At 42.3% G+C, this 12,317-nt stretch overlaps 2 protein-coding genes across 15 annotated transcripts in view; one reads left to right on the top strand and one right to left on the bottom strand.

Annotated features, from left to right (window-relative positions):
- LOC144579590 (uncharacterized) overlaps positions 1-12,317 on the bottom strand; it is a 171,230-nt gene that overhangs the window by 16,101 nt on the left and 142,812 nt on the right. The gene's annotated exons all lie outside the window — the stretch shown is intronic.
- The window catches only part of KBTBD12 (kelch repeat and BTB domain containing 12), a 125,935-nt gene continuing 118,055 nt past the window's right edge, over positions 4,438-12,317 (top strand). For all 10 annotated transcript variants that reach the window (XR_013527553.1, XR_013527554.1, XR_013527552.1 and 7 more), the window contains exon 1: positions 4,438-4,719. The gene's annotated coding sequence lies outside the window, so the exon portion shown is untranslated. The remainder of the gene's footprint in view (positions 4,720-12,317) is intronic.

Genomic DNA, 12,317 nt, shown 5'->3' with positions numbered 1-12,317 from the left:
ATGACAGATGTAATCCCTGTCCTTGGGGAGATCACATTTGGGGGTGAGAGTGAATAGACATGACAAAAGGAATGAGCAAATTATATAGTGGTCATCAGTTCAGCTTGTGTTTCTTATGTCTCTTTCAAGGTGCTCTTTGTAGCACGTTGTAGAAAAACACCAGAGGGGCACCATTCCCCATTTCCACGAGTGCTCATGCTTCAGGCCAGAACTTGTATTAGGTCAAGTCTTCCATCTTGACAGTCCAAAAGCTAATGTGTGTGTGAAACAGAACCTGATTGCACTAACAAGTTCTAGTTGACGCCTCCAGACCACCAGGATGCTCAACCCTTCCCCTTTCCTAGGGTTACCTCTAAGTTTGGAGGGGAGATCTTACCAAGACACCAGAGTCAGGGGAAGAGGCATCCTTCTAGAACTCAGTATCTGCCATCTGTCTGCACTGACACCCACAGAGAGGTCTACTGTCCTTGGTTCTTGGTTTTATGCATGGGCCCCCTTGGTTCAGTGGCTCTTTCTACTGTATCAGGGCCTTGGGGACACCTCTGGAATGGCTGTCTGGAGCCCTTGCTGTTCAGCCACACTATAAAATCATTGCTTCCCACTGGGTTCTGGCTGCCTCCGTGTGACCCTTCTCAGCAAGGGAGACACCTATTTCTTCTCTCCTCAGATCCCACAATCCTCCCTACAATTAGTCCAGCCAAACAGGATGCAGGTCTTCTTCCTCAAAGATTAGGAAAATCTATGCTCTCCCTCCTTGTCCTTTAGACACTGCCTCCTCTCCTCAGCTGGGGAAGAGGGTATAGCATGAGGATGCATTGCTCTAATTTAGGTCATCTCCCAAATGTTTCATGCATGCCAATAATGCATGGCTTTCCGGAAAGGGCCTGGGCTTCTGGAATGGAAAGTGTCATGAGGAGACCATTTCCTCCATTCCCTCCCTGTTTTTCACTGTCCTGACTCTCCCCTGAGGTGATGAGCCTAGAATAGTTTCACTTTTTGGAAAGGCTTAGAGGAACATGATGAAGGAGGATGGAAAGAAGTAGCTGATACTTTTAAAAAATCACTCCACAGACAAATACAATGCAGCAGCAGAACTAGGGCAGGCTAGTAAGAGGGCAGACATGGAAGAAAAGAAGAAGAAAGCTGGCACCACTGGGATGTGGCTGCTTGTTGTGCTGCCACAGGCTGTTTTGGGGATGAATGAAGTTGCTTGTTTTTCATTTAAGAGCCAGGATTTGTCTAATGAAGACCCTGCTCAAGCCAAGTTATAGAGTTGGCTCAAGACAAGAATGAAGCTGTGCTGTGTGAAGAGTACTGTTTCAGATGTGTGTATTCTTCCTTCGAAAGGTAGGAATGATATGGAGTGGGAGTGGGTATGTGGAAAGAAAATGGTTTCTGTGTCAAGGAAAAGCTGTCTAGAGTCTAGTCACAATAAAAGGCAGCCAGACATGGGTAGTTCAGCTTCAAAGGGCCAGAATAAAGAAATACATTAAATAAAAATAATGAAATCTGCACACAGGAGTACAGAGAAATAACTCAACACTGTAAGAAAGCAAAGACTGAAAATAAACCTGTGAAAAGAAAGAGAAGGGAAAATACTTCAAGAAGAGAGAGAGAGAGAAAAAAGATGGAGAGAAAGAGACAGAGACAGACCCAGTAGGAAGAAGCAGTAAATAGAAAAAGCATGGTAAGTTACTGTTGGGTAAATAAAAGTATATATGCATACATGATATATTCCAGACACATATTCCTTAAATCAAGTTGTTGGTAAATCAGTACATTTGATAAATATTAATACTTCATTAATCATTTGGCAAATGGATGTTTTGAGTGATCAACTAAAGTCACTTAGTGATATGACCCAGCATCCAAATTAGCCTCTGGACCCCAAGCCCTGAATTTTCAGAGCATATTCCACTTCTTCCTGAAACAAATGAAAAAGATAAAATAAAGTAGCCCAATAGGATATTGAACAGGGCCTTCAAAGCAAGCTGAGAAAGATTCATTAGGTTCACACAAATATCTCGTGAACAAAACCAGAAGCAGGAAAAGAAACAGCTGTGGAAGGATCTAACCAGGACTAACTGGTTCAAGGGATGTTTGTGGGGAAAAGACACAGGAATTTCCTCAAATAACTACTGTAAGGAGGTATGTGTATGCTTGACAGGTTGAGGCGGGAGGTTGGCTTGAGCCCAGGAGTTTGAGACCATCCTGGGCAACATGGCAAGAGAGAGACCCTATCTCTCTCTAAAAAAATTAAACATGGCCAGGCGCAGTGGCTCAAGCCTGTAATCCTAGCACTTTGGGAGGCCGAGGCGGGTGGATCATGAGGTCAAGAGATCTAGACCATCCTGGTCAACATGGTGAAACCCCGTCTCTACTAAAAATACAAAAAATTAGCTGGGCATGGTGGCACGTGCCTGTAATCCCAGCTACTCAGGAGGCTGAGGCAGGAGAATTGCCTGAACCCAGGAGGCGGAGGTTGCAGTGAGCTGAGATCGCACCATTGCACTCCAGCCTGGGTAACAAGAGCGAAACTCTATCTCAAAAAAAAAAAAAAAAAAAAAAAAAAATTAAACATTCGCCAGGCATGCACCTGCAATCTCAGCTATTTGGTAGGTTGAGGTGGGAAGTTCGCTTGAGCCCCAAGAGTTTGAGGCTGCAGTGAGCTATGATTGCACCACTGCACTTGAGCCTAGGTGACAGAGTAAGACCCTGTCTCTAAAAAAGGAAAAAGAAAAAGTAAGTGTAAATACAAATGCATGCAAGCATTCTTCATTGAGATGAATAACTTCTAAAATATTTAAAGGGATTTTATTTACCAATATAAAAACTGTTTTGTTTTCAATGTGGTAAATAAATGCACACATATACACAGAGAAATATTATTCAGCCTTAAAAAAAGGAAGGGCATTATACTCAGTTAAATAAGCCAGTTACAAAAAAAGAAATTCTGGCCAGGCATAGTGAGTCACTCTTGTAATCCCAGCACTTTGAGAGGCTGAGGCAAATGGATCACATGAGGTCAGGATTTTGAGACCAGCCTGAGCAACATGGAGAAACCTCCTCTCTACTAAAAATACAAAAATTAGCCGGGCATGGTGGTGTGCGGCTGTAATTCCAGCTACTAGGAAGGCTGAGGCAGGAGAATCACTTGAACTGGGGAGGCAGAGATTGCTGTGAGCCGAAATCATACCAACCACTGAATGCCAGTCTGGGTGAAAGAACAAGACTCCGTCCCTGCTGTCCCCCACCCACCCAAAAAAAGGACAAACTCTGTATGATTCCGCTCATATAAGGCACCTATAATAGGCAAATTCATAGAGGCAGAAAGTACAATAGAGGTTACTGGGTGCTAGAGGGGAGGGAGAAATAAATTATTGTTTAAGGAGTACCAACTTTCTTTTGAGACTATGAAAAAATTCTGGAAATGGATACTGGTTATGGCTGAACAACATTGTTAACATAATGCCACTGACTGTTTTAAATGATTAACATGCTAAACGTTATGTTACTGTATTTTACCACAATTTTAAAAAATGGAAGAGGGAGGCAAAGAGTTAGTGTCAAACTGACGCAATGTGAGAAAGCTCAGCCCTAGTTTCTGGCTTTGAATCTGGAGGAAGGAGCCATGAGCTAAAGAATGAAGATAGTTTCCGGAAGCTGCAAAAGGTCAGGGACAGATTCCCTCCTGAAAGCCCCAGAAAGAAGCACAGCCCTGCTGACACCTTGATTTCAACCCAGTAAGACATATTTTGGACTTGTGACCTACAGAGCTAAAATAATAATAAGATAATAAAGTTATGTTACCACCAACAATTTTATTTTGCTTTGTTTTAAGCTAACCGACCTAATACAGCTGCCATATTTTGTGACACTTACCTAAGGAAGGAGAAGGCTTCCCATCCCTGAACATTCCTGGCTAAGTTAGTCCTTTCTCAGGGCCCCTGGAAACCTCCAATTCAGAGAGGTGTAGGGCAAAAAAAAAAAAAAAAAAAATCACAAGCTGGATGGCTCAGGTAGGGTGGCCCGATGTAGCAAATGAAAGTACAAGGCCAAAACGAAACCCAACCGGAACACCGAGTTAAAAGTGAATTGACCACGCAATATTTGGGACATACTTAATACTAAAAATTACTGCCTGTACATCTGCAATTTACCTTTAACTGGGCTCCTGTGTTTTACATGGCAACCCTACTCCTGGGTCATAGTGAGACCACACACGGGGTCTGTTGCAAGTTTAAAAGACTAACGGGAAGACCTGGCACTTTTCCGATTTCCAAACCCTCTTTAAACACTTGTCCTCGTCCCCTCCCCGCAGGCCTTCAAGTTGCTCTGGCACATGGGCCAGCGCGGGAACACCTTGCGCAGGCGCACAGAGTTCCATGGGGGATGCTCAGTAGGATCTGGGACACGCGCGGGAGACCCTGCGCAGGCGCACAGCGGCTGGCGGGGCTACCGCGGTGCGGTCTCGCGCCACCTCCAAGCCGAAGGCAGCACCTGTCGCCTCGGAGGAGCTGCCAGCTCCCTCCCTCCTCCTCCGCAGGGCGCGGTACCTCTATTTATATCGCTCAGCCGGTACAGGCCTATATTGGGCAGTGCCATCAGTCAGGCCTGCTGGCCACCCTGCGACCCGGGAACGTCCAGGACAGGTCGTGGAGCCATCGCGGGGCCCCTGCTGAGCAAGTGGGGCCACGCCCGGAACCAGGCGGCACCTCCGTAAGTAGGGGCAGCGCCCCAGGGGTACGCGGCCCCAGTCACAACCCCTGCCTCAGCTCCAGGCGAGCCCCAGCACTTGCAGCCTCTGCTCTAAGTGACTTCCCTCCCTCCGGTCGCCTAGGGCCGGCGCCTGGCGTCAGGTCGGACTCAGCAGGAGCTTCCCTTGCAGGCGATCTCCGCCAAGGTCTCTGCTCTTCACCTTCATAGTCTTCAGAGTATTATCATCCAGTGAATTATCTGACCAATGTATTATTGTGCCTTCCTCGCTAGACTGTAAGCACCACAAAAGTAGGGGCACTTCTCTGTTCTTGGTTGTCTTCCCGGAATCTAAGATAGTGCCTGGCACTTAAAATGGTTCGTTTAAATTCAATAAACGCTGAATGCATCCCTGAGCAACTCTCTTAACTTTAAAGCGGGAGAATAATTGCCCCACATTTTCCCCAAATGATTCTTAAGAGGAACTAATGAGCTATAATGCGGATTAAAGGACTTTGAAAAGTATAAAGCACTGTGAGAATGCAAAACTGTGAACTCGGCAAGAAAAGAAAAAGAAACTAGTCTTATTTGTCTTTATTATCCATGTGCCTGGCTGTTACCGGATGCCCGGTGTGTGGGATGGATTATTATTAAATGAATCAGGTCTTTTTTCATGCTAGTGAGAAGTACAGAGTACATTTAGGGTGGTGCGTGTGTTCTGAGCCATTTCCTACCAGCCTCTGCAAGTATAGGATTTGAGCAAGATGGTGTTGCTTAAACAATATAGGGTGTGGAGACAAAATGGTCTAAACTGGGTGTAACAAACTTAAATAGCTGTAGGATAATGTAATGGACAGGAAAGAAAAACAACAGCATAAAAATTACAAATAATGACTGTCACTCAGGTCTCAAAGGGGATAATGGGGCCCGGTAGATGTGCCAGCTGGGATGTGGCAGCTGGCTACTCAGGTCCTGCACATTGTTGCTGCATGGGAATTAAGGACTCAGTGTTGCCATAGCTTTCATTTTTTTCAGTAGATGCTGGAATATTTCAGCTTAGCATGTTGACAGCTAATTTACAAAACAAAACTACAAACAAACGAACAAAAAACTGAGCAGCCAATTTGTAATCTCAGGCATAAGTGAAGCCAATACCTGGCTTCAGTTGTTCCTTAAGAATGGGGCCAAATCCCAGAGAGCAGATGATGACTGGGAATTAATTTTGAGGGTGCAAGTGAAAAGTGGGTATCATAATACATCAAGCTAAAAGCAAGGGAGTCACTTCATGATTCTGAATGATTTCTTTGACTGGAACAAGAGGATAGCAACTTGAAGCATTAAGCACTGATGAGTAGGAGAAAACAACTGTTTTCCTTCTGCTCTTACGCAACAATCAACACAGAAAACATCTGTGTCCTCTGCTAACCAAGAGGTATGTGGGGATTTCTCCCCATCAGCAACCAGTCACTCAGTTGTGCAGCAGACACCAGCTGGGTGTCCTTTAACTCAGTGCAATTCTGACACCGTCTACCTGGAGACAGTGTCAGATCCCACAGGTTGAGGGTTCAGTCCCACAGGGCTACCACATTCTTCAGATACTAGTCCCAGCATCCAGAACTTCTGACTGACCCATCACAAGTTGGGGTTCCCTCTTTGGGTTTAATTTGCTAGGGCAGCTCACAGAATTTGGGAGAACACTTAAGATTTCCAGTTTACTACAAAGGATATTAACAAGGATACAGATGAAGAGATATATAGGGTGAGATATGGGGGAAGGGGTACAGGCAGGTGCACTGCTCTTCAGGATCCCTCTACATGTTCAGCTGTCCTGGAAGCTCTCCAAACTCTGTCTTTTTGGTTTTTTTATGAAGGCTTCATTACATAGGCATGCTTGATTGAACCATTAGTTGGTGATGAATTTTACTTACTGCCCCCTCCCTTCTCTTCTCACTAAGGTCAGGGGATTGAGCTGAAAGTCCCAATCCTCTAATCCTGCCTTGTTCTTCCTGGTGACCAGATCTTATCCTGAAGTTCTAGCGGCTGCCAGCCCTCAGTGAACTCATTAGTGTACAGAAAGGCATTTATCACTTTGGAGATACCAAGGATTTTAGGAGTTGTATGTTAGGAAAAGGTCAAACACCAAACACATATTTTATAGTATCACAATAAATTTTATATGTAGAAAAAATCTTGGATATAGTGTTTTATTAACATGTATAAAACCTAAAGAAAAAAAGGTTATCCTTAACTTGTAATTTAGGACTAAGCAAGGCATTAATTTAACTGAACAAACCATATTGAGCAACTCCTGTGTCCAGGTGTCATCACAGACAAGAATACAGAAGTGGCCAGGCACAGTGGCTCAAGCATATAGTCCCAACACTTTGGGAGGCCAGGGCAGGAGGATTACTTGAGGCCAGGAGTTTGAGACCAATCTGGGTAACATGGTAAGACCCTGTCTCTACAAAAAAATATAAATAAATTAGGTGTGGTGGTACATGTAGTGGTGTAGCGATGGGGGAGGCTGAGGTCCCAGCCTGGGCAACAGAGCAAGACCCTGTCTCTAACATAAATAAGTAAAAATTTTAAAGAATACTGAAGTGATGAAGACAAGTCCCTTACCCACAGTGTGCTCATCATTGACAGAAGAGGCAAGCATCTGCAAAAGTGAATGGCAATAGCAGTGCAGCAACCACAATGTACACAATATCAGCAAGGAAGCAAAGGGACATGTTAGTGAGGAAGTGATATCTGAGTTGAATTTTGAAGACCCACTTGTATTTTTTCAAGTGGATGGGGGAGATATTTCCAACACAGACTTACATGTGTAAAGACAGAACAGCATGTTAAGAGCATTAGAGCTGTGAGTAGTTTTGTACGACTCAAAGATTGAAAAATATAAGGAAGGAAAGTCCAGAGATGAGGCAGGAAAAGTTGGTAGGTGCCAGAATGCCTGAATGAGGGGTAGCATTGGTGAAAACAGGCCCAGGATATTTTTTTTAATGTGGGGTAATAACTTTATACATAGTAGTGGCCAATGTATAAAAGAGTCCTACCCTTAAAAACAGTTTTGTTTTAAACATTGAAACTAGGACATGATTTTCTGACATCATAATGTCACTGTTTCTTGTTTTTCCAACCAATGTCTGTTGAAGGAAGTTTTAAACAGACTGGAATTTAGCCCTATCGAAGTCATTTCTCCTGTCTTCAGTTTTTTGCCTTGCTAAAAATCAAGGGTTGATGTTGATCAACTCTATCATGATTATAAGCTACTCACCATACTGAACATTTTTATGGGGAAAAAATACCTGCCAGGTTAGGAATATATTAACTTCTTTTCCTGCTGAAGCAGGATTAGGAATTGATTTTGCCCTTGCCTCCTATACAGGCTGATACCAGGGGTATTAAGGCAGAGGGAGGGGTAGAACCACAAGTTTTCAAAGCAGTCCTCACCAGACTGGATAGAGAGGTCATAATCTTTTGTTTTTTCTAATCACTTATAAATTGGTCTACCTTCACCCTGACACCTTAAAAAGGAAATTCATAATATATCTATTATCTCTCTCATACACACACACACACACACACACACACACACACACACACACAGAGACACACATATGCCATATCTGTGAATGGCAATAGCAGTGCCGCAACCACAATGTAGAGTTTCCCACCGCATATTCTCACTCATAGGTGGGTGATGAAAAATGAGAACACATGGACACAGAAAGGGGAGTACTAAACACTGGGGTCTATTGGGGGGAAAAGGGGAGGGCCAGTGGGAGGGGGAGGTGGGGAGGGATAGCCTGGGGAGAAATGCCAAATGTGGGTGAAGGGGAGAAGGAAAGAAAAGCACACTGCCATGTGTGTTCCTACGCAACTGTCTTACATGCTCTGCTCATGTACCCCAAAACCTAAAATCCAATAAAAAATTAAAAAAAAAAAAACCAATGTAGAGTTTCCTAGACAAGAAGGCACAGTCATATATCACATGATTTACAACATTTAGGTTTCTTAAAAGCTGTAAGTGACTCAAACGCAGTTTTTTAAAATTTTAAACTTACACAATATTTAAGATGTACAAAGAGGCATTAAGAATAACAATGTATGTCTTGGATACCCACCAAACAGCTGGAGAAATTAAATATTTATATAATTGAAACTCCTTGTCATCTTCCTGTCTTTATATTCCACTACAGTTGTACAGATTCTTAAAGAATTTATAATTCCAAACTTACAGAAAAATTCCAAGAATGGTACAAAAAGTTCCTGTGTGCGCTATGCCAGATTCACCAAATACTCATAGTCAGAAGTGAGCATTGGTATTCACTCTATGAAAATATAGAATATTGTTTTGCATATTAGAAACATATCAGTGGCATGTAGCATGTATTCTACAGTCTTTTTCATACAATATTATGTTTGCGAGATACAGCCATTTGTACAAATGTAGATCTAGTTCATTCTTTTTTTCTGTACAATATTTGCTAGTGAATATATTACAATATGACCTCCTACTAATGGATGTTTAAGTTATTTCCAAATTTTTGCTATTTCAAACAGTGCTGCTATAAATTTAAACTAGTGAAACTTCAGCAAAACATGGAGAGTTTCCTAGAAAAGAAGGCACGGTCATAGATCAACCATTATTTAGAGAAAGTAGCAACTTAAGCAGTAAAAATAATATAGTAAAGATAACGTAAACATTATAAGATTAAATGTTGTGAAACAACCATAAATTAAACAAATTGCCATTTTTTGCACCACATTAACATTCACAGTAGTTGATTTCTCAAAATGAAATGTAGTAGACAGGAGTATAACTGCTTTTTTTTTAAATTGCATTTTAGGTTTTGGGGTACATGTGCAGAACATGCAAGATAGTTGCATAGGTACACACATGGCAGTGCGTTTTGCTGCCTTCCTCCCTTCACCCACACTTGGCAATTCTCCCCAGGCTATCCCTCCCCAGCTCCCCGACACCGCTGTCCCTCCCCTGTTCCCCCCAACAGACCCCAGTGTGTAGTACCCCCTTCCCTGTGTCTATGTGTTCTCATTTTTCCTCACCTGCCTATGAGTGAGAATATGTGGTATTTCATTTTCTGTTCTTGTGTCAGTTTGCTGAGAATGATGTTGTCCAGATTCATCCATGTCCCTACAAACGACACAAACTCATCATTTTTTATTGCTGCATAATATTCCATGGTGTATATGTGCCACATTTTCCCAGTCCAGTCTATCATTGATGGGCATTTGGGTTGGTTCCAGGTCTTTGCTATTGTAAACAGTGCTGCAATGAACATTCGTGTGCATGTGTCCTTATAGTAGAACGATTTATAGTCCTTTGGATATATACCCAGTAATGGGATTTCTGGGTCAAATGGAATTTCTATTTCTAAGGCCTTGAGGAATCGCCACACTGTCTTCAACAATGGTTGAACTAATTTACACTCCCACCAACAGTGTAAAAGTGTTCCTTTTTCTCCACATCCTCTCCAGCATCTGTTGTCTCCAGATTTTTTAATGATCGCCATTCTAACTGGCGTGAGATGGTATCTCAGTGTGGATTTGATTTGCATCTCTCTAATGACCAGTGATTATGACCATTTTTTCATGTTTGTTGGCCTCATGTATGTCTTCTTTTGTAAAGTGTCTGTTCATATCCTTTGCCCATTTTTGAATAGCTTGTTTGTTTTTTTCTTGTAAATCTGTTTGAGTTCTTTGTAAATTCTGGACATCAGCCCTTTGTCAGATGGGTAGACTGCAAAATTTTTTTCCCATTCTGTTGGTTGCCAATTCACTCTAGTGACTGTTTCTTCTGCCATGCAGAAGCTGTGGAGTTTGATTAGGTCCCATTTGTCTATTTTGGCTTTTGTTGCCAACGCTTTTGGTGTTTTGGTCATGAAGTCCTTGCCTACTCCTATGTCCTGAATGGTTTTGCCTAGATTTTCTTCTAGGGTTTTTATGGTGCCATCTGGAGTTAATTTTAGTGTGAGGTGTCAGGAAGGGGTCCAGTTTCTGCTTTCTGCACATGGCTAGCCAGTTTTCCCAACACCATTTATTAAACAGAGAATCCTTTCCCCATTGCTTGTTTTTGTCAGGTTTATCAATGATTGTATGGTTGTAGATATGTTGTGTTGCCTCCGATGCCTCTGTTCTGTTCCATTGGTCTATATCTCTGTTGTGGTACCAGTACCATGCTGTTTTGATTACTGTAGCCTTGTAGTATAGTTTGAAGTCTGGTAGTGTGATGCCTCCCGCTGTGTTCTTTTTGCTTAGAATTGACTTGGCTATGCAGGCTCTCTTTTGGTTTCATGTGAAGTTCATGGTGGTTTTTTCCAGTTTTGTGAAGAAAGTCAATGGTAGCTTGGTGGGGATAGCGTTGATTCTGTAAATTACTTTGGGCAGTATAGCCATTTTCACGATATTGATTCTTCCTAACCATGAACATGGAATGTTTCTCCATCTGTTTGTGTCCTCTCTTATTTCGTTGAGCAGTGGTTTGTAGTTTTCCTTGAAGAGGTCCCTTACGTTCCTTGTAAGTTGTATTCCTAGATATTTTATTCTTTTTGTAGCAATTGCGAATGGCAGTTCATTCTTGATTTGGCTCTCTTTCAGTCTGTTATTGGTGTATAGAAATGCTTGTGACTTTTGCACATTGATTTTATATCCTGAGACTTTGCTGAAGTTGCTTATCAGTTTCAGGAGTTTTTCGGCTGAGGCGATGGGGTCTTCTAGGTATACTATCATGTAGTCCACAAATAGAGACAATTTGGCTTCCACCTTTCCTATTTGAATACCCTTTATTTCTTTTTCTTGCCTGATTGCTCTGGCTAGAACTTCCAGTACTATATGGAATAGGAGTGGAGAGAGAGGGCATCCTTGTCTAGTGCCAGATTTCAAAGGGAATGCTTCCAGTGTTTTTGCCCATTCAGTATGATATTGGCTGTTGGTTTGTCATAAATAGCTTTTATTACTTTGAGATACGTTCCACCAATACCGAGTTTATTGAGGGTTTTTAGCATAAAGAGCTTTTGAATTTTGTCAAATGCCTTCTCTGCGTCAATTGAGATAATCATGTGGTTTTTGTTTTTGGTTCTGTTTATATGGTGAATTACGTTGATAGACTTGCGTATGTTGAACCAGCCTTGCATCCCCGGGATGAATCCTACTTGATCATGATGGATAAGTTTTTTGATGTGCTGTTGCAATCGGTTTGCCAGTATTTTATTGAAGATTTTTGCATCTATGTTCATCATGGATATTGGCCTGAAGTTTTCTTTTCTTATTGAGTCTCTGCTGGGTTTTGGTATCAGGATGATATTGGTCTCATAAAATCATTTGGGAAGGATTCCCTCTTTTTGGATTCTTTGGAATAGTTTCAGAAGGCATGGTACCAGCTCCTCTTTGTGTGTCTGGTAGAATTCGGCTGTGAACCCATCTGGACCTTGGCTTTTTTTGTGTGGTAGGCTCTTAATTGCTGCCTTGACTTCAGACCTTGTTATTGGTCTATTCATAGTTTCGGCTTCCTCCTGGTTTAGGCTTGGGAGGACACAGGTGTCCAGAAATTTATCCATTTCTTCCAGGTTTACTAGTTTATGTGCATAGAGTTGTTTGTA

Source organism: Callithrix jacchus, chromosome 15 (genome assembly GCF_049354715.1).
Source record: "Callithrix jacchus isolate 240 chromosome 15, calJac240_pri, whole genome shotgun sequence".
Taxonomy (NCBI): domain Eukaryota; kingdom Metazoa; phylum Chordata; class Mammalia; order Primates; family Cebidae; genus Callithrix; species Callithrix jacchus.
Note: the sequence above shows the minus strand (reverse complement) of the source record. Positions and strands in the feature narration are given on the sequence as shown.